This window comes from Mauremys mutica, chromosome 5 (assembly GCF_020497125.1).
Source record: "Mauremys mutica isolate MM-2020 ecotype Southern chromosome 5, ASM2049712v1, whole genome shotgun sequence".
In the NCBI taxonomy this organism is placed as follows: domain Eukaryota; kingdom Metazoa; phylum Chordata; order Testudines; family Geoemydidae; genus Mauremys; species Mauremys mutica.
The window spans coordinates 140,515,480-140,533,084 of NC_059076.1; the positions used below are offsets into that span (position 1 = coordinate 140,515,480).

At 53.7% G+C, this 17,605-nt stretch overlaps 1 protein-coding gene across 3 annotated transcripts in view; it reads left to right on the top strand.

The window, feature by feature from the left end:
- The first annotated feature begins 1,018 nt into the window (after positions 1–1,018).
- PAIP2B (poly(A) binding protein interacting protein 2B) overlaps positions 1,019–17,605 on the top strand; it is a 42,383-nt gene continuing 25,796 nt past the window's right edge. The window contains exon 1 of one of the 3 annotated variants that reach the window (XM_045018770.1): positions 1,019–1,164. The gene's annotated coding sequence lies outside the window, so the exon portion shown is untranslated. Of the gene's footprint in view, positions 1,165–13,025; positions 13,214–13,706; positions 13,732–17,605 lie in introns of those variants that run through there. The other 2 variants (XM_045018771.1, XM_045018772.1) reach the window with 2 other exon arrangements.

A 17,605-nucleotide genomic window follows, 5' to 3' on the forward strand; every position in this document is an offset into this window, starting at 1 on the left:
GGGGCCGGGGCCCCACGGGGGGGGGGAGCCTGGCCTGGGGGGTCCATGGGGGCCGGGTGCCCCACGGGGGGGGGAGCCTGGCCTGGGGGTCCATGGGGGCCGGGTGCCCCACGGGGGGGGGGGGGGAGCCTGGCCTGGGGGTCCATGGGGGCCGGGTGCCCCACGGGGGGGGGAAGGAGCCTGGCCTGGGGGTCCATGGGGGCCGGGTGCCCCACGGGGGGGGGAGCCTGGCCTGGGGGTCCATGAGGGGGTGTAGGTCTGGTCCTGGGGGAGGGGCTGGCGCGGGGGCTAACGGAACGCGGGAGCCGTACCCGCAACGGCCGGACACTAGCGCCCCAACGGCCGCCTCTCCACACCGCCCGAGGCCGTTGACGCCGCCGGATTCCCGCCCCAATCACCGGCCTCGAAACAAAACTCAGCCCTGCCGGCAGAGCCGTCACCCTGTAATTCCTCCTCTGGTTGGTCAAATCTAACCTTGAGCGACCGCTGCTTCATCCAATCAGACTACGCCTCGAGCGGCGGAGGCGTTCCTGTGTAAACTCAATTTCCTCACGCTCCCCGGGATTCGCGCCCCCGCCCTGGCCCCACGTGGGAAACGCACTGACCTAGTTGGGGAACTCGACCGTCGTCCAATAAGCAACCGCCCATGTGTCTCTTTTCCTTTGTCTGCATAGGTCGAGCGGTGGTGGAAAATACCAATCAAATGGCTCTCGAGGCGGGATTTGGGAAGCGCAGATGGAGTGACAGGTATCTAGGCCAATAGAGAGCGGAGGATGGGTGACGCGGCCTAATAAGGATGAGAGGCAGGCCCTGAGGGAGAGGGGAGGGGCACGTTCTGAGCAATGGGCTGCAAGAGTCTGCCTCACGGAGCCAATAGAGAGGCGCGGGAAGGGGAGAGGGTGGGGCTCGGGGGGGCGGAATGTACGACAGCCACATAGGCCAATGGGGCGAATGTGTGAGCGCGGCGCCACCAATGGAGAAGAGAGGGCGGGCCCTCGTGCTGCAGTGCAGGGAGAGTGACAGGCACCTCCGCCAATGAGGCTCGGGGCCAGCCTGTAGAGCCAGGGGAGCGCTTGAAGGTAGCGGTGTGCGTGTGGCAGCAGAGCAGCGTGTGCGGCCTCGGCGAGCGGAGAGGCCCCTGCGGCGCAGGCGGAGCCCGGCCAGGTAGGTACCGCGCGGGAGAGAGGGGTCTTGGCCCTCAGGCCCCCCGGGACCGCCCCCCCTCGGGGTCCCCCGGGAAATGCCCCTTCTCTGGGCTCTGCCCCCCCCCCGGGACCGCCTCCCCCTCGGGGTCCCCGGGAAATGCCCCTTCTCTGGGCTCTGTCCCCCCCCCCCGGGACCGCCTCCCCCTCGGGGTCCCCGGGAAATGCCCCTTCTCTGGGCTCTGCCTCCCCCCCCGGGACCGCCCCCCCTCGGGATCCCCCGGGAAATGCCCCCTTCTCTGGGCTCTGCCTCCCCCCCCGGGACCGCCTCCCCCTCGGGATCCCCCGGGAAATGCCCCTTCTCTGGGCTCTGTCCCCCCCCGGGACCGCCCCCCCTCGGGGTCCCCGGGAAATGCCCCTTCTCTGGGCTCTGCCTCCCCCCCCCGGGACCGCCTCCCCCTCGGGGTCCCCGGGAAATGCCCCCTTCTCTGGGCTCTGCCCCCCCCCCCGGGACCGCCCCCCCTCGGGGTCCCCCGGGAAATGCCCCCTTCTCTGGGCTCTGTCCCCCCCCCCGGGACCGCCTCCCCCTCGGGGTCCCCGGGAAATGCCCCTTCTCTGGGCTGGGCCGCCCCCCCCCCGGGACCGCCTCCCCCTCGGGGTCCCCGGGAAATGCCCCCTTCTCTGGGCTCGGCCTCCCCCCCCCCCGGGACCGCCTCCCCCTCGGGGTCCCCGGGAAATGCTCCTTCTCTGGGCTCTGCCTCCCCCCCCGGGACCGCCTCCCCCTCGGGGTCCCCGGGAAATGCCCCCTTCTCTGGGCTCTGTCTCACCCCCCGGGACCGCCTCCCCCTCGGGGTCCCCGGGAAATGCCCCTTCTCTGGGCTCTGCCCCCCCCCGGGACCGCCACCCCCTCGGGGTCCCCGGGAAATGCCCCCTTCTCTGGGCTCTGCCTCCCCCCCCCCGGGACCACCCCCCCTCGGGGTCCCCGGGAAATGCCCCCTTCTCTGGGCTCGGCCCCCCCCCCCGGGACCGCCTCCCCCTCGGGGTCCCCCGGGAAATGCCCCCTTCTCTGGGCTCTGTCCCCCCCCCCGGGACCGCCTCCCCCTCGGGGTCCCCGGGAAATGCCCCCTTCTCTGGGCTCTGTCTCCCGCCCCCGGGCTCTTCTCACCCTGTCCCCCCCCATCGGGATCCCCCGGCTCTTCCCCCAGGACCGCCCCCCCGTCGGGATCCCCCGGGAAATGCCCCTTTCTCTGGGCTTCCCCCCCTTCCCTGGGACCGCTCCCGGCCCCCCCCCATCTTCCTTCCCTCGGCTCCTGGCCCCGCCCCCCCGGGCTCCTCCGCCCCCCATCCAGATCTTCCCCCGCCCCCCCCGGGACCGCTCCCCCTGCTCTGGGCTTTCCCCCCCCCCCCCATCAAGTCTCCTGCCCAGGATTCTCATTGGGATGACCATCCCCCACCCCCTCCTCTGGGCTCTGTCCCCCCCAGGCAGACCCTTCCATCGTGTTCCCCCTGGGACTGGCCTCCCTCCTCTGGGCTGTGTCCTCCGCAGGACTGATTCCCCCCCCCCCCCCAATCAGGCTGAGCTCTGTTTCCCCCATCAAAGCCCCTTAGGACCAGCCCTCCTCACTGGGATTCCCATTGCTTCCCCCGCGAACAGCCCCTTCCATGGAACACCCCTCCCCAGGGTTCCCCCCCCCCCATCCCCTGTGACATTTCTCCAGGATACCCACCGGCCCCAGGACTAGCCCTGTCCACTCAGCTCTGCCCCTTCCTCCTAGGAGCAGCCCTCCTGCCTGGGCTTCCCATTGGGGTCTGCCCTCCCCTACATCCTCCCCACATGGGGACCCCCTTGGGTACCACTTCCTGTTCTCTTCCTCGGTGTGCTCTTGGTTGCCTTTTCTGGGATTGTCCGCTTGACCTCAGGTGCCACTGGAAATGGGTGGGACAGGAGGGGACATGGCATCCCTTGGCTGAGCTGTCCAGGATATGCTGCTTTAACGTTTACTACCACCCCTCCGCCCTGGCTGTGAGCCTGCCCTCAAACCAGGCTGGTCGCCCTAGAATGTCGCCGTGACAGGGGAGATTGTCATAATCCTTATCTAGTTCAGTGGGCAAAGTGGGTTCCCACAGAAAGCGCCTCAGACAGGAGGAGAGTGAAGCTCCTGATTTGGCTGCCGTTGCCTAGGCCGGGAGCCAATACTGTGGGGCCTGGTAGAATTAGACCCTTAACTTACTCTCCCTGCAGATGTTGTGCAGGACTTCTCCTCCGTGCCCCCAGGAGTTTATTAAATGGTAGGGGAGCCGTCAAGTAGCCCGTGGGGCTCATGTCCCAAGAGCATGGTGAGCTTGGGTACTTAAAATCAGCCTAATGGGGTGATGTCTCTGCATAACCTTTGAGGAAGGGGCCATGGTTGTATGGGTCCTGGCGGATGGGCTCCGACGGGGAGGGGTTCTCCGGGTCTCCTGCTCTGTGACTTACTTGTGAGAGATTCTCATGGACTCCCCATGAGATTTAAACAATCTGAATGATTTCTGTAACGCGCACACACCTAATTAATTCTTTACCTCCCGGGTAACTCGGGAGCTTCTGCTCTCCTGGCATGTTCTCTTTGTAATGGCTGAACGGGAGCCACTGGGGACAGCAACAGCATCCATGTCCGTTCTGCTTCTCTTTGCCAGGCCGTTGTGGTCTGGAGCTGTCAAAAAGTTTTGAATTTCCTCTTGCTTTCATCTCTCGTAGTAGCCGGCACAAATGGGCTTGTGTGCTGGGCACGGTGCGGTGATGGATTAAACATTATAACTAAGCACAGTTGGCTGTGGCTAAGCCAGAGGCCAGAGAAAGCTGCCTTGGCCCATATTATTAGCTCCTCGTGGGATCCCTGAGAAAGTAGCATGTCACTGGTGGCTTTACCTGTGCTCTCGGGTGAAAAGGGATGAAACTAGAAACAGGATGACGCACTGTAGTGAGACTGTCATGGCGGTTAGCAATGTGTCCTCCCTTCTTGGTGGAGGAAGGACAGTCGTACCTTTGAACTCACAGTCTGGGATATGGGTCTCCTAGGATGATTTGAACTTTTTTTAACCACCTTGAAGGTTCCTCCAAATCTTAATCTCCCTGCAGGAGCCTTTTGGGGCAGGACTATCATACTCAAGGGTGGAGGTGGGAAATACTATAGTAGAAATGTGAAAGCTGCTCCGCGATCATCCTCTCTGTGCTGCTGGGCAGCTGTCTGTCTGTAGCATGTCACTTGCAGCCTAAGGCGAGGACTTGCGCTGGTTCCCAGAGGCCCAGAAGTGATGTAATATACTTGCTAGCTCAGCATAGGGCTGGGTGATGGTGGTCTGATGAATTCATAGGGATCTGCTCCCCCTGTAAAAGGGCTTTCTCCACCCTCTTCTCAGGAGGCACTTGGAGCTCTTGAGATTTGCTTCCCCTTCCCCCCAAAATGTTTCTGCCTTATTCTTTCAGCCAGGCTGTGCCCTGATCATGGTCCTGTGGACACTGCTGCTTCCAGAGCCTCTTGGTATCACTCCTCGCTAGGCCGTAGAGATGAATGTTTGCAAGGCACTTGGTCTGTAACCTTGGGCCTAAGGATGGCCATAGACTCTTGGAAGAGAAGTTGAACTGGCTCTGGCATTGCTGGTTTTATGTGTGCTTAACAGAAATCCTTTATTTAGTCCAGTTTGGGGGTATATCTGAGAGTCCTGTAGCCCTTAGGCCTGTTTTCTCATGTGACCCTGGGTGAGGGCATGATTCGTGCAGAACCCCGGAAAGTAAGTTGGTCGATGTGCTGTCTGCTGGCATATGTGGAGATGGACTGAGGTGTTGCTGGTCAGTTCCCTGCACCAGGTGGCCCCGTTGGATTCTGCAGAATCGCAGCTTTCATTAAAAATTTCCTAGGCTTTCTGGGTGAAAAGAGAACCACAAATGGGACCTGTCTGCCCACGTCTGCAGACAGTTGGAAACAGCAGCCCTGTGAGGTATGTCGTACCCCCATATGACACTTAAATGTCAACGTTAACTATTTCACTGGCGGTAAGTTCAGCACCAAGCTCTGAGGGGCTAATCTGGAGTCCTAGCACTTTCTAGTCCAGCCGCTGCCATGTGCACTGGCTCACGGTAAGCAAATCAGATAGACACTGAGCAAGGTTGCAGCACTGGAAAAATGAAGATCCTCAATGGTTTTTCGTCTAAGATACTGTCTGGTTTATCTGGGGTGGTGTGAGAACTGCAGGGCACAGCTGATATGTGTAGTAATATACTGTAAGGCAGTGTGTGCATGCACAAGCCACTGTCCCCTCCCCCTCCTGGATGGAATTGCAACTGGACTACCATGTGTCATAGACCTTACAGCATTAACAGCTAATGGAACTAGGGCTGTTAATCATGCGATTAATTTTTTTAATCGCTTAAACAATAGAATACCATTTATTTAAATATTTTTGGATGTTTTCTACGTTTTCAAATATATTGATTTCAGTTACAACCCAGAATACAAGGTATATGTGAAAATATAGAAAAGCATCCAAAATATTTAACACGAGAATACCAATTGAAACTTATTAAACAGTGCGATTAAAACTGCGATGAATGGTGATTAATTGGTTTGAGTTCATCGCGTGAATTAACTGCGATTAATCGACAGCCCTAAATGGAACCATTGCTGTTGGAGCAAGGACTTTGGGATTGCATCCCCACTGCCACCATGTGGTTGCACTGAACTGTGCTGTGCAATGTAATACTTTAGTTAGTGTAGGTCAAACATTAAAGACGAGCAAGCCTGCTAGAGTGGCTTACATCTGCAGAAGGAAATGAACCTCCTCACCCAGTGAGGATTCCTTGCTGTTCTGAGAGCTGCACACAACCTAACAGAAAGGTGCCTCGCAGTTGGGGAAGCAGATTCCCCGACAAGGCAGCCGTTGCCTATAGTAGAGGCCAGAGCCATGTGTCCTGCCAGGCCTACGTGCAGTGAGTTAGCATGTTCATCGGGACGATGTCAGAATCGGTATTATCAACTGAAAATATCACCTACTCCTCTGTCCTCTCTGTGGAGTTCCTTGTCTGGGAACTTCTGGTTTCCAGCTGATGGCTTAGGCTTTGGAGTGCTTTATTGATCCAGCACGCACGTGGAAATCGTACCACAACAAGCAGGTGTGCACCTGACAGAGAAGCAATCTCAGTAAATACAACTCAGCTGCAGGCTTTCAGCAGGTTACCAGACAGCCATTAGTTTTGAAATACATTTGTGCATCTCCGGTGCCAGAACTTCCTTTCGTGGGTTTCTCCTTTGTTTTGCCTACACGTGTCTGCCAGAGAAATCACGGCGAGGCTCAAAGGGCAAAAAGACCAATGAACTTTTCTTGTGGGTGAGAGCAGTACTCGTGAGGAATGATGCCCGGTCTGTGGGCAGGTCTTGTGCAATTATCACCCTCCCCCCTTCCCAAGCTCTCCATATCTCAACTAATCTTGGCTAACAAACCTCAGTGTGCCAGCCCCTTGTCCCCTCAATCCTGACCCACAGCACTCCCTGCTGTTCCACTCCTTGGCTCCCATCCACAAATTTGCTGGTGCACCTCAGTCCTGACATGCAGCTTTCCTGCTCTCTGTGTGTCCTGCCCCTCACCCTCTCTGCTGATGCACTTCAATCTACTACAAAACAAAGCAAAAGAAACTAACTTTCCAGTGTTTCTCTATGCTGCCTGATCCTGCCTGCAGAGCCAGAGTCAGATCTGCTGACTTTTGGGAGTGGGGATAATGCTTTTACACTGCGGGGGGCTGTGGAAACCTAATTCACACATGGCTCTTCTGCGATTCTGTGATGGAAGGTGCTGTAGACTGGCAGAGTACAATTAAAGCTGCCTAAAATTCTGAATGGGACACAATAGCCTTGGTGCCTTAATGTAATTATCCCGCATTGAAAAGGGGCCTGGATGCTGGGGCTAACAGCTTTTCATCTCAGGACATGGGTCTTCAATGATCACCAGTGGCTGTTTTAATCTTCACCCAAAAGACAGCCTATCCCGCACCACAGGGACCCTTGCTACCTGCTGGCCAGAGGTTTTGGGGATTGAGTCAGAGGGCAGAGTGCTTCCTACTGAACTGCAAGCCCCACTTTCTCCAGAATCATGTCTGTCTTATTGGGGGAAGAACAAGGTCAGCGACCAGGCTCCATGCTGCTTAGCTCCTTCCCTGCCTTGCATGGTTCAGGTACTTGTTACATGCCGGCTCTTCAGGTTCCACCGTAACGTGCAGTGACAGGTTGTATATTGGTATGAGAACATCATGGCCAGTCACACACAACTTTTCTCTCTGGCTGACCCTTGGGCCTCCTTGCTGGTCAGGTGATTGGGACGGCCAATTGAATCCGGTGCATGCTGGCGTTTGGTCCTGTTGCTCTCATGACCGTGAATGCCATAGTTCAGGTTGCAGGAAATCTTTCCCTCTGTGTTCACTCAGCTGCTCGTAACTTTATATAGATCCTGGGTTGAGAATGTCCAGACTTGGAAGGGTTAGATTGTTATCGGCAAATGTCGGTGAATGTCGATTTCACCGTGTACACTCACACGGATGAAAAAAATTGCCATACATGATCGAAACGTACAGAGAGGCAAAGTAAGACGAATAGTGCTTGAGAACTAATTAGCATTTGAGTTAAGGATATTTATTTGGTATATTTGTACATGTGATATTGACAGTTTTTGTTATAACAGTTAGAAAGCTTTAGCTTTTTGAATCGCAACATTTGCTATCATTAAGCAATTAATGTCTGAGCCCTCCATAATTTCCCACAGCTGTGCACATTGAAATTGATGATAAAAATAAAAAATGCTTCAGAATAAACATCGATATTACTGGTTGAAATTATAAAAAGTAAAAACTGAATCCTGCCAAGCCTAAAAACATCCATGCTTAGTCTCAGCCCAAAAGGGGTCATTATTTGTGTTGGGGGGAGATAGGTATATGCTTGACTCGTAAGAAGAAATATTTGAACTCCCACTGGAATGGTTACTGGAGATGAGTATAGGAATTCTAGTCATTTGCATGAGTGATGTAAACAAACTATTATATTACTAGTACTCCTGTGTTAGCAGTGGATAGGAGCCCAGATCCTGGTGCCTTAACTTAGGCCTGTAATCTCTTGGTCCTAAACCGAGTGGTGACCCATAGAAGGGGAACAAAGGAAGGTGCTGGACCTGTAGCTGGGTTTGCCTTGCAGAGACAGGAATTTTTGGTGCCTGAGGAATAGCAGACCAACGGGTTGGGCAGACCTTGTGCCAAGTGGTCTCGGATTCTCGTGAACGGGGGCAGAGCTGGAACATGCTGCCTGGGCACGTAGATGCTGCAGGAATAAAGCACCGAAGGCTGTTAGTGTAGAGTTGCACGCTTGTTGTCACTTGTCTCGTGGCTCCAATCCTGAAACCATTGTGAGCCCTGGCGATGCTTTGTCTGATTGTACCTGGATTCTACAGCACGCTGCTGCATCCAAACCTGAGGCAGACTAAAGCTTTGGAAGGATTTGAGCGAAGTCAGCCTGTGACGTGGCTGGTTTTTCTTTTTCCCCTCCTCTCCTGCTGACTCTCCCAGTTTGTTTGGAATAAAATTTTTATCCGATGTCTAATAGCTCCCCTCCCCCCTGAAGACATTAACGTGGCGCACCAGGCTTCCTACTGAAGTGCTGGGAATGTGAGCTGTTCGGCTCTCAGGAGTGTTGGAATAGATTCCCAGCCTTGTGTTTGGGTGGGCTTGTGTGTGCGCGTGCGCAGGTTGGCTGGCTCAAGCGTCCTGCTAAGGAATGGTGCCCAGGCAGGCAAAAACTCTCCACAGAAGGCCCCCCCCGCCCTTTTTTAAAAATGTGTCTGACTTTGTTTCCCTCTCAAGCCATTCAAAGAGGAGATGCCATCAGGCTTTCAGGAGGCTCCCAGAATTGGCAAAATCCACTTCACTTTTCATGGTTCTCTTCTAAACAAACACTTCAAGGGTACTTTTTATTATTTTTAGAGAAAAACAGCAGCATCCCAATGCTTGTGAGCAACCCTATAGAAACCAGTGCGTGCGTGAAGGAAGGACAGTTTAAATCGTGTCCACAAAGTGATCTTGAGCTTTGTTCCAGTTACATGTGGTGATTTGAGGGTGGCCACAAGAGCTGGTAATGTGATGCACTAGCCCAGGGGTGGCCAGCCTGAGAAGGAGCCAGAATTTACCAATGTACCTTGCCAAAGAGCCACAGTAATACGTCAGCAGCCCCTGTCAGCTCCCTCAGCTCCACTCCCAGTGCCTGCCTCCCACCAGCAGCTCCACCGATCAGCACCTCTCTCTCCCTCCCCGCACCTCCCGATCGGCTGTTTTGCGGCATGCAGGAGGCTCTGGGAGGGAGGGGGAAGGAGCGAGGGCAAAGCAGGCTCAGAGGAGGGGGCGGGAAGGGGTGGAGTGGGGGCAGGGCCTGTGGCAGAGCCAGGGGTTGAGCAGTGAGCACCCCCCGGCACACTGGAAAGTTGGCGCCTGTAGCTCCAGCCCTGGAGTCGGTGCCTATACAAGGAGCCGCATATTAACTTCTGAAGAGCCGCATGTGGCTCCGGAGCCACAGGTTGGCCACCCCTGCACTAAGCCAGTCACCTTTGGGTCACCAGTCAATATCCAGCCCAGGTTGGCAGTGTCATTGAAGGATGAAGCGTGTTGCTGAAATTCAAGTTCCTGAACCTGCCTGTCTGCCCCTTACCAGCTAATGCATGTTTTCCTCTGGTGTGGATAAGAGAGAGTGCCTCAAGCAGGCTGTTTCTGGACTGCTTGGAATGCAGTGCCACCGGCAGCCCTGGAAGCTTTAACGCAGGTTGTGGGGAAGGGAATGGTAGAGAGGCAGCGTGGCCCAGTGGATAGGGAACTAGCCTAGGATTTGAGAGACCTGGATTCAGTTCCGTGCTTTGCCACAGACTTCCTGTGTGACCTTGAGCAAGAACCTTTGCCTGTGCCTCAGTTTCCCCTCTGTGCAATGAGGATAATAGCCCTGCCCTGCCCTGCAGGGGGTTGCAAGGATGACTGCATGAAAGATCATGAGGTGCTCGGATGCTGTGGTGATGGAGCCATCTAAGTACTATAGATAAATACAGAGGAGTGCGTACCCAGGAAGGCACTGCCCTGCTAATGGGAGGGGTGTGTGATCTTTAGTGGTAATTGGCTGGTATGTAAGTACAGGGCTATTTTGAGAGTGGGCTGATGTTCTCCAGATAAAGAGCATTGCGGGGGGGCTCTCTTCACTGAGATGTCCCATCTCGGGGGACTTCTGTTTGCAGGCTTTTCTCTGGGTGCTTGTGGGTGACATGCTCGTATGTAGCAACTGCACTGGGCTGTTACCTGTCTCTCTCGTTACTGGGCACCTGCTGGCTATGCCGAGGGGCAAGTGGCTTTTTTTTTTCTGGTAGATTCATAGATTCCAAGGCCAGAAGAGGGATCATTGTGATGATCTAATCTGACACGTCTGAGGGAGGCTGGAATACTTCCCCAGATGACACCTGCTGCTAGTAACTAGAGTAGCAGGGTTCAGTACCAGGCCATTCCTTGACGTGTGTCGCATTCTGCTGGCTAGGCCACCTTCTGATGCAATCTCGCAGCTCAGTCCCTGGCAGCTTCCTTGGAGTGTAGACAAGCAATGGTTGTTTATGGCCTAGAGCACCACTTTGGTTACAGCATTTGTTATTTTGTGCTGCAGTGACACTCCGGGAGCCTCCTTTGGACCAGGACCCCACTGCGCTGTGAGCCGCACAAATGCAGTAGAAGCCCTTGTCCCACACTCAAGGCTACAATGTCATTTTACCCTGTAGCCAAATAGTACTGAAAAGCTGTAGTGAAGGGTTCTGAACATTGACCAGCTCTTTAAACTAGCACCATGCTTTCCAGGCCGGCATGCGGAGATCACGCTAACTTTGTGCGGGTATGGGGAGGAATTTGAGACCACCGTATCCTGCTTTGGAGGGGATTCTGACCTGCTGTGGGCTGCCACACATCAAAAGCTGATTAAAATGGCAGCATGGGGCGGGATGGGCATCCAAATCCGAGATTGAAATGGGATCTAATTTCTTGGCAGCCTAAATTCTTTTTTAAAACCATTGTGGATTCCCCCATCTGTTCCGCTGATGTAAGCCGCGGCAAACGTTAGTGCCGTTACTTAGCTAATGAGAGAACAGCTTGAGGGTCACTTAGGTAAATGACACGATACTCTAAAATCCTTCAGCAAACTGGAGAAGGAACCCGAATGAACGTGGAAGAGAAATTTAAATGGAAAGAGACCTAGGGGCAGTGACGGATTGCAGATCAGCCATGAGTTTGTGTTGAAATGCAGAGAAGTGTAGTTTTGGGCTGTGTATGGCGAGTCGTCATGCCATGGAGCAGGGCACTGGTAACTCCTCAGTTAACCAGATAACGGCACTGGTGAGATGGGATCTAGAGCGCTGTTCTAGGTGCCCAAGGACCAGAAGGATGAGAGGCGAGTGGAGAAGCTAGATGCACAAGCAGTTTCTTTTTGTGAAGAAAGATCAGAGGAACGAAATCTGTGTAGTTGACAAGACTAGTATTAAGGTGCGTGCGTAGGAGTATTCTAGTGCACTGCAGGTGTTTGAAGGACACAGACTCTAGGGAAGGTGAAGAATTCCATAGGGGACTTGAGGTCTTGTCTGCACTAGAATCTTTTTTCTCTCAATTACTCCCTGTTCTAGCACTGGTGCCGCTCTGCGGCTGTAGATACACCACGATATCATCTGGACCCATATTGGGGGCACAGCCAGATGAACCCATGGTTCAAATGCTGGTGGCTGTCTACACTCACTCTCCGGTTGTGGCCGTGGGTAGTGGGGCTGCATCAGGCTAATAAACGTCTAGCATAGCCACAGGCTGGGTTGGTAGAAATTTGATTAAGCTGAGTTGGGGCGGGGGGAGTCCAGGTGAACCTGCCTCTACAGGGAGTCAGACTGTGTGGAATAGACTCCTAGGAAACATGGTAGGAACTTTGAAACTATACTCTAGAGAACCCTTCTGCGGTGATGGTTAGGGCTTGGGGGAGGGAGATGTAATGGATTTTTTTTTGGATGTGACTTTTTCAGCTAAAATGTGAGTGTTTGAAGCCTGAAGTATGTTGTACAGCTGGGGTGGTATCTACTGGCCAACAAAACGTTTGCTAGAAAACCTTTGCTCTTGGGTGCGAAGGCGGAGAGCTATGTGAGTATCCAGAGAGAGGAGAGCTGGGTTTTCTGTGTCGAAGTTGTTTCCTGTGGTAAATGATCAGCCAGTGTGTAAACACCAGGATTCCCAGCCCGGTGGTGGGATCCCTAGCCCAGCCCCTGGGGCACAGCCCTTGGCATTCCCCACTGACTGGCCCTAAACCCGTCTCTGTGGCTGTAGAATGTGAGCACCTCCTTTGGGGGTTAAAACCCCAATGAGTTAGGCCTCATGGCCCTTCTGTGGGGGTCCATGTTCTAGCTTCACTGTACGGAGGTGGAATTGTGAGATGAGAAGTTAGGCAGCAAGACCACACAAAGTGGCAAACGCAAGCCTAGAACCCACGTTGAATTAGCACTACGTTCTGTGCCGCCTTTCTTGCATTTGGCTCTCGGGAAAGGGCAGAAGATGTGCCTTGCACAACATAACATGCTGGGGCAAGAACTTTGCAACACCAGGCGGGGCGGGGGGGGGATCCCTACTCCATTCCCAGGGTTGGCTTCTGGTTAGGCAGCAGTGGGGGGATGGGTTTTGTAGTGCGTGTCCTTCATTTCTTGGCTTGGAGTCTCCAACTTCCCTGCGTGCCAAGTGTGGCTAAGATTCATCAGGGTGGAGTCACTTTTGCTTGTTCTCATGAGTTCGGTCTTGGTGCACGGAGCAAGAGCTGAGCGTTTAAAGCCTCTCTCGCAGGCAGTGGGGATTGCGCTAACAGCGGGACGCTCGTGGGTATGTTGTGCCTTCGCTCTGAGCAGGTAGCAGCAAGCAGACGTCAATATATTTTCCATCTTAGTCACTGATTGCCAGGGAAGTGAAGCAGCTGACGCGCTGAGAAACTTCGTTCTCCGGTGTCGCAAGAGCCCCTCCGCAGGTAAAGGGGAGCTGCAAAGGATTTAAAAAAGGAACTAGCGGGTCTCGCGTGTTGCATGCACCGGGGGCTCTGAGCGTCTTTCCACTCCCCCTACAAGCCCCTTTGGTGTCACCCTCCCATCCCACTCTGTCAGGGACTCCCTACGACCTCCCTCCCTGTTTCAGGGGCTCTGCAAACCAAAGCGCCCACCAGTATTTTTTCTTGCTGAGAGGTAAGTCACTCTGGTGGGGGGTGGTCAACATTTTAGACTTCCTTGGGAGCATGGGCAGCGCTGAGATGGGGGGTGTTAGTGGCTGTTACCAGCTGGTTCTCTGAGCTATAACCTTTTACAGAGGTGGCTGAAGCTGCTAGCTCTGCTAACCAGGAGCCAGGGGCTCTGTGTGGCCCCCATTTCCCCCTTCTGTTTTTCTGATTTTTTTTTTTTTCCACCAGACTCAACAGAGTTTTGCCCATCGTTCCCTGGAATTAACTTTTGAACGTTGTGTCCAGTCATCACCTTATAGACAGATGCCGTCAAGTTGTGTAAGGCCTTGCTTTGCTCGGCCAGTGAAAGCCTGTTTCTAAGGGCTGTTTCTGGCTTCTGTCTGTATCATAGGATTCAGGAGCTCTGGCTCTGCTTCTCCCTGGTGTTGCTGGAGAACTTTTGGGGATCTTGGAGGATGTGTCTTACAAGCTGACACCTGAATTGAACAGGCTGGGAACGCTCCGTGCCCTGTTGGGTTGTAGGGACGAGAGCTGTGATCTGGAGCTGTGGTGAGCACAGAGAATACATTGTGTAAAGCTGAATTTGATGGTTCTGTGATAATCAGTTGCGAAGAAGCAACTTGGCTAACGAAATGGGAATGAGGTGTCACCTGGAGCGGCCCAGACAAACTGCTCAAGCCTTTGCATCCCTCAAAAAGAATCAAAAATGGCACAAGGCCACATTTTTCTGCGGGCCATTGAAGGTGGTAGGGTTAAGATTGTCAACGTCTTAACCGGGGGTGGGAATCTTTAATACACAATTGCGGTTTTTAAAAAGCAAGCGCGAAAGTCAGTGTGTGCCAAGTCCTGGTTGTATTTTAACGAAGACACAAGAAAGCAAACAAGCCTTGGGAAGTGCAGTGGAAATGCAGTGCTAGCCCCTCGGACAGCTTTAACTGGGCTTTTATACAGTGGCTTACGTATTGGAAGCACTGTGGAGCCGTTAACTATAGCTAATTCCCATGAATTCCCCGTTTCTTCCACTTTCATTCTGGCCTCTTCTCCCCACCGAAATCATGGAACATCCATCCATACGGCAGCACGCTGACAGTGGGAAAGCCCTCTTCCCTCTGTGTGCAATACCCACTGCCTTCCTCTCCCCACTGCTCAGCTGGAGACTCTCCTCCTCTGATCCTGGGTTAGTCACTGTGGCCAAGTAGGATTGGATGGAGACATGCACCTGGGAGTCATAGAGGCCAGAAGGGTTCATGGGATCATGCAGTCTGACCTCCTGTATGGGCACCCACATCGCCTGCAGACTAACTCAACAACAGGATTCAGACCAAAGAATTACAGCCCCCAGGAGACTCAACCATTCTGTGCTACGGACAGAGAATCGGATGGGCAGATACCAAGATAATTCCAGCAAGTGACCCGCACTCCACGCTGCAGAAGAAGGTGGAATATCCCCGAAGTCCCTGCCAATCTGCCCTGGAGTGATTCCTTCCCAGCCCCACAGATGCTGATCAGTTCAACCCTGAGCATGTGAGCAAGAACCAGCCAGCCAAGCCCTCAGGAGGCACAGAGAGAGTTTGGGCACTGGCCCACCCCAGTCGGTGTCCTGTGGCCATTGCTAATACTTCAGAGGAAGGAGACTGCAGCATCTTCATACAACACCCGTGTTTAGTTTCTTGAAGTATAACTTAACATTTTGAGGTTTTCCTGTGTTTGCATGTTACTGACCCCTGCAAAGAGTGGCCTTCTGGTGAAGGTGCTGGACTGGGACTAGGGGGACCTGGTACCTGCTCAGCTATAGACTCCTTGTCTGACCTTCAACAAGTCCCTTAAGCTACCCTGTGCCTCAGTTTTCCCCATCTGTAAACAGGAGTAGGGATCCTTACCTCTCTCCTGCTGTCTGTTGAGATTGTAAAATCTCCAAAGCAAGGACAGTGTCCCACCATGTTGATGCTGCACCTAGCACAGGGGCCCTGATCATGATTGGGACAACTGCAACAGAAGTGATTTACGGTCTTACACAAACATACAATTTGTGTTCTTTGGACCTGTGAAGCCGGCATAAGTCAGACACTGAATGGCTGCGGCGTCTGGTGCAGGCTCTGAAATGTCTTCCAGGCAGTTTTTCCAGTTCCTTTTCTCCCTCCGTCTTTCCCAGACAGGTTTAAGCCTCTTTAAAGCTTTCTTCGTTGTACCAATTACCGATGGCGTGTAGGTGGGGATCTGGCTGGTGAGTAAGTCCTAAACACACACGTGCCTCTGAGAACACAGCAGAGCTCTGTTTGGCAACCTTCGTCTCTTTAACACGGCTGGCACCACTGTTGTGTCTCACATCAAGCCAATACTTGTTTCCATAAAATGCGCACACTTGTGCTCTTTAATTAACCCGGAGCTTCTGCTGACATCTGCAGCAGCTCTCTCCAGAGACACCAATCAACACAGTCTTCTCACATTCACGTTACCGCTGGCTAAAGTACCCAGATAAGTGATAACATCTAATGCTCCTTATCGGCTTCAGCTGCTGCTGTAGCTTTGGTGACATACTTGCATCGGCATTGTTTGTCGTCAGGTATCAGAGGGGGAGCCGGGTTAGTCTTGATCTGTAAAAGCAGCATCCCATGAAGTGGGGATTCACCCACGAAAGCTCATGCTCCAAAACCTGTTAGTCTATAAGGTGCCACAGGACTCTTTGTTTATTGTGTAATCCACTATTCATGGCTTGGTTGCCCTCTAGTGGCGAGCCCAGTTACAGAGGTTTGAGTCAGCGCCTGCCTCTGAGTTAATGGACCTGCATCTTTTTGATCCTTCAGGCCAACTGTTGGGTCGTGCAACATTCCAACTGCTCCAGGCCAAGTTGGCTGGGGGCTGACGTCGGTGCACGAGCGGAACAGCATAACGCTGACAGTGGGCGAGTGGCAGATAGCTCAGGCAATAGAGACTTGTGCTCTTAGCGCCAAAGGTCCTGAGTTCAAACCCCGCAGCTGCACCCAGGGCGTCCTTAGTATTGGATTTTCACATAGGTAGTCCGCATGGCCTCTCAAAGTGCTGTCTCAAGATTGCGTGCAATGTCATGAATCAGATGGGGAATGTCTTGCATCTTTCCATACCAAAATGCTGGCACCTTGGCCCCATCAGTATGCAAACACAGCAGCTTCTCAAGTCTGTTCCTTGTTTGTTTGGTTTGACATCTTCTCGAACTTCATTAGTAGCATTGTGGACACCTGTTGCGACCAGTCCTTGTAGGTGTTTGCTCACAGATCAGTCCCTCCTGATCCCTAAACTCTCTTCCACTTGTGTGGCGCTTGCACAATGTCCCATGCCTTTGGCCCCCTGCCCTTCAGGCTCTGTGAAATGGGACTGGTTTGACGATGGAAAGTGACAGTTCTCCTTGTACCTTGTGGGTCATTGTGCTTAGTCTCCCCATGGGCATGCAGGATGTTGCAACTGCTCACCTAGAAGCAGGGTCTATAAAGGGGATCATGGAGGGGGAGAGCTATTTTGCACCAGGTTAAGATGAGGGAGGCGGCGGCGGGGGCAGTGTAGGCCAGTGGGTGGAGAACCCTGCCTGATGGACCACAGATGATCTCCCCCCCCGGGAAGGGTGACCTAGTGAGGGATATTGCGATTAGGCTGGTCCCTTGTTTTGTGTGATCTCTACTCTCCAGGGCTTTACATGATTAAATAAAGAAGAGCATAGAAGTTGGAAGAGTATCAAAGCATGTGTGTGCTGACGGCTTCACAGCTCGTGCATTCCTGAGTGAGAGTTCAGCTGTAAACCAGAAGCTTCCCACCTCTTGAGTGGCGTTCTGGGGGAGGGGTGCGTTTAGGTTCAGGAGAGAGGATCTGAAGGGTCAGCATTGCACCCGGGGGGCTAGGTGGCTGAACAGCAGGTTCCAACACTGAGGGATGTCAGATAGATCTGTGTTCTGAGAGAGCACCCGGGACCCCAAGATCGGGGCAGTGGCTGGGCTCCGTTCAGGCTCCAGAAGCTTGAAACACTCCTGGGATTCCCCTCCTAGCGAGAAAAGGGTGCTCACTCGGATCTGTGACAGAGAGTCGCTGCTTAAACCAGAGAGATTGCCGTGCAGTGTTTCTGCAATGCAGTCCCTATGTGAGAACACTGTGGCAGAGTTTCAACAGACCCAGCGGTTGCAGTTCTGCTCTGTCAGATAAATAACACATGGGGCAAAGTTT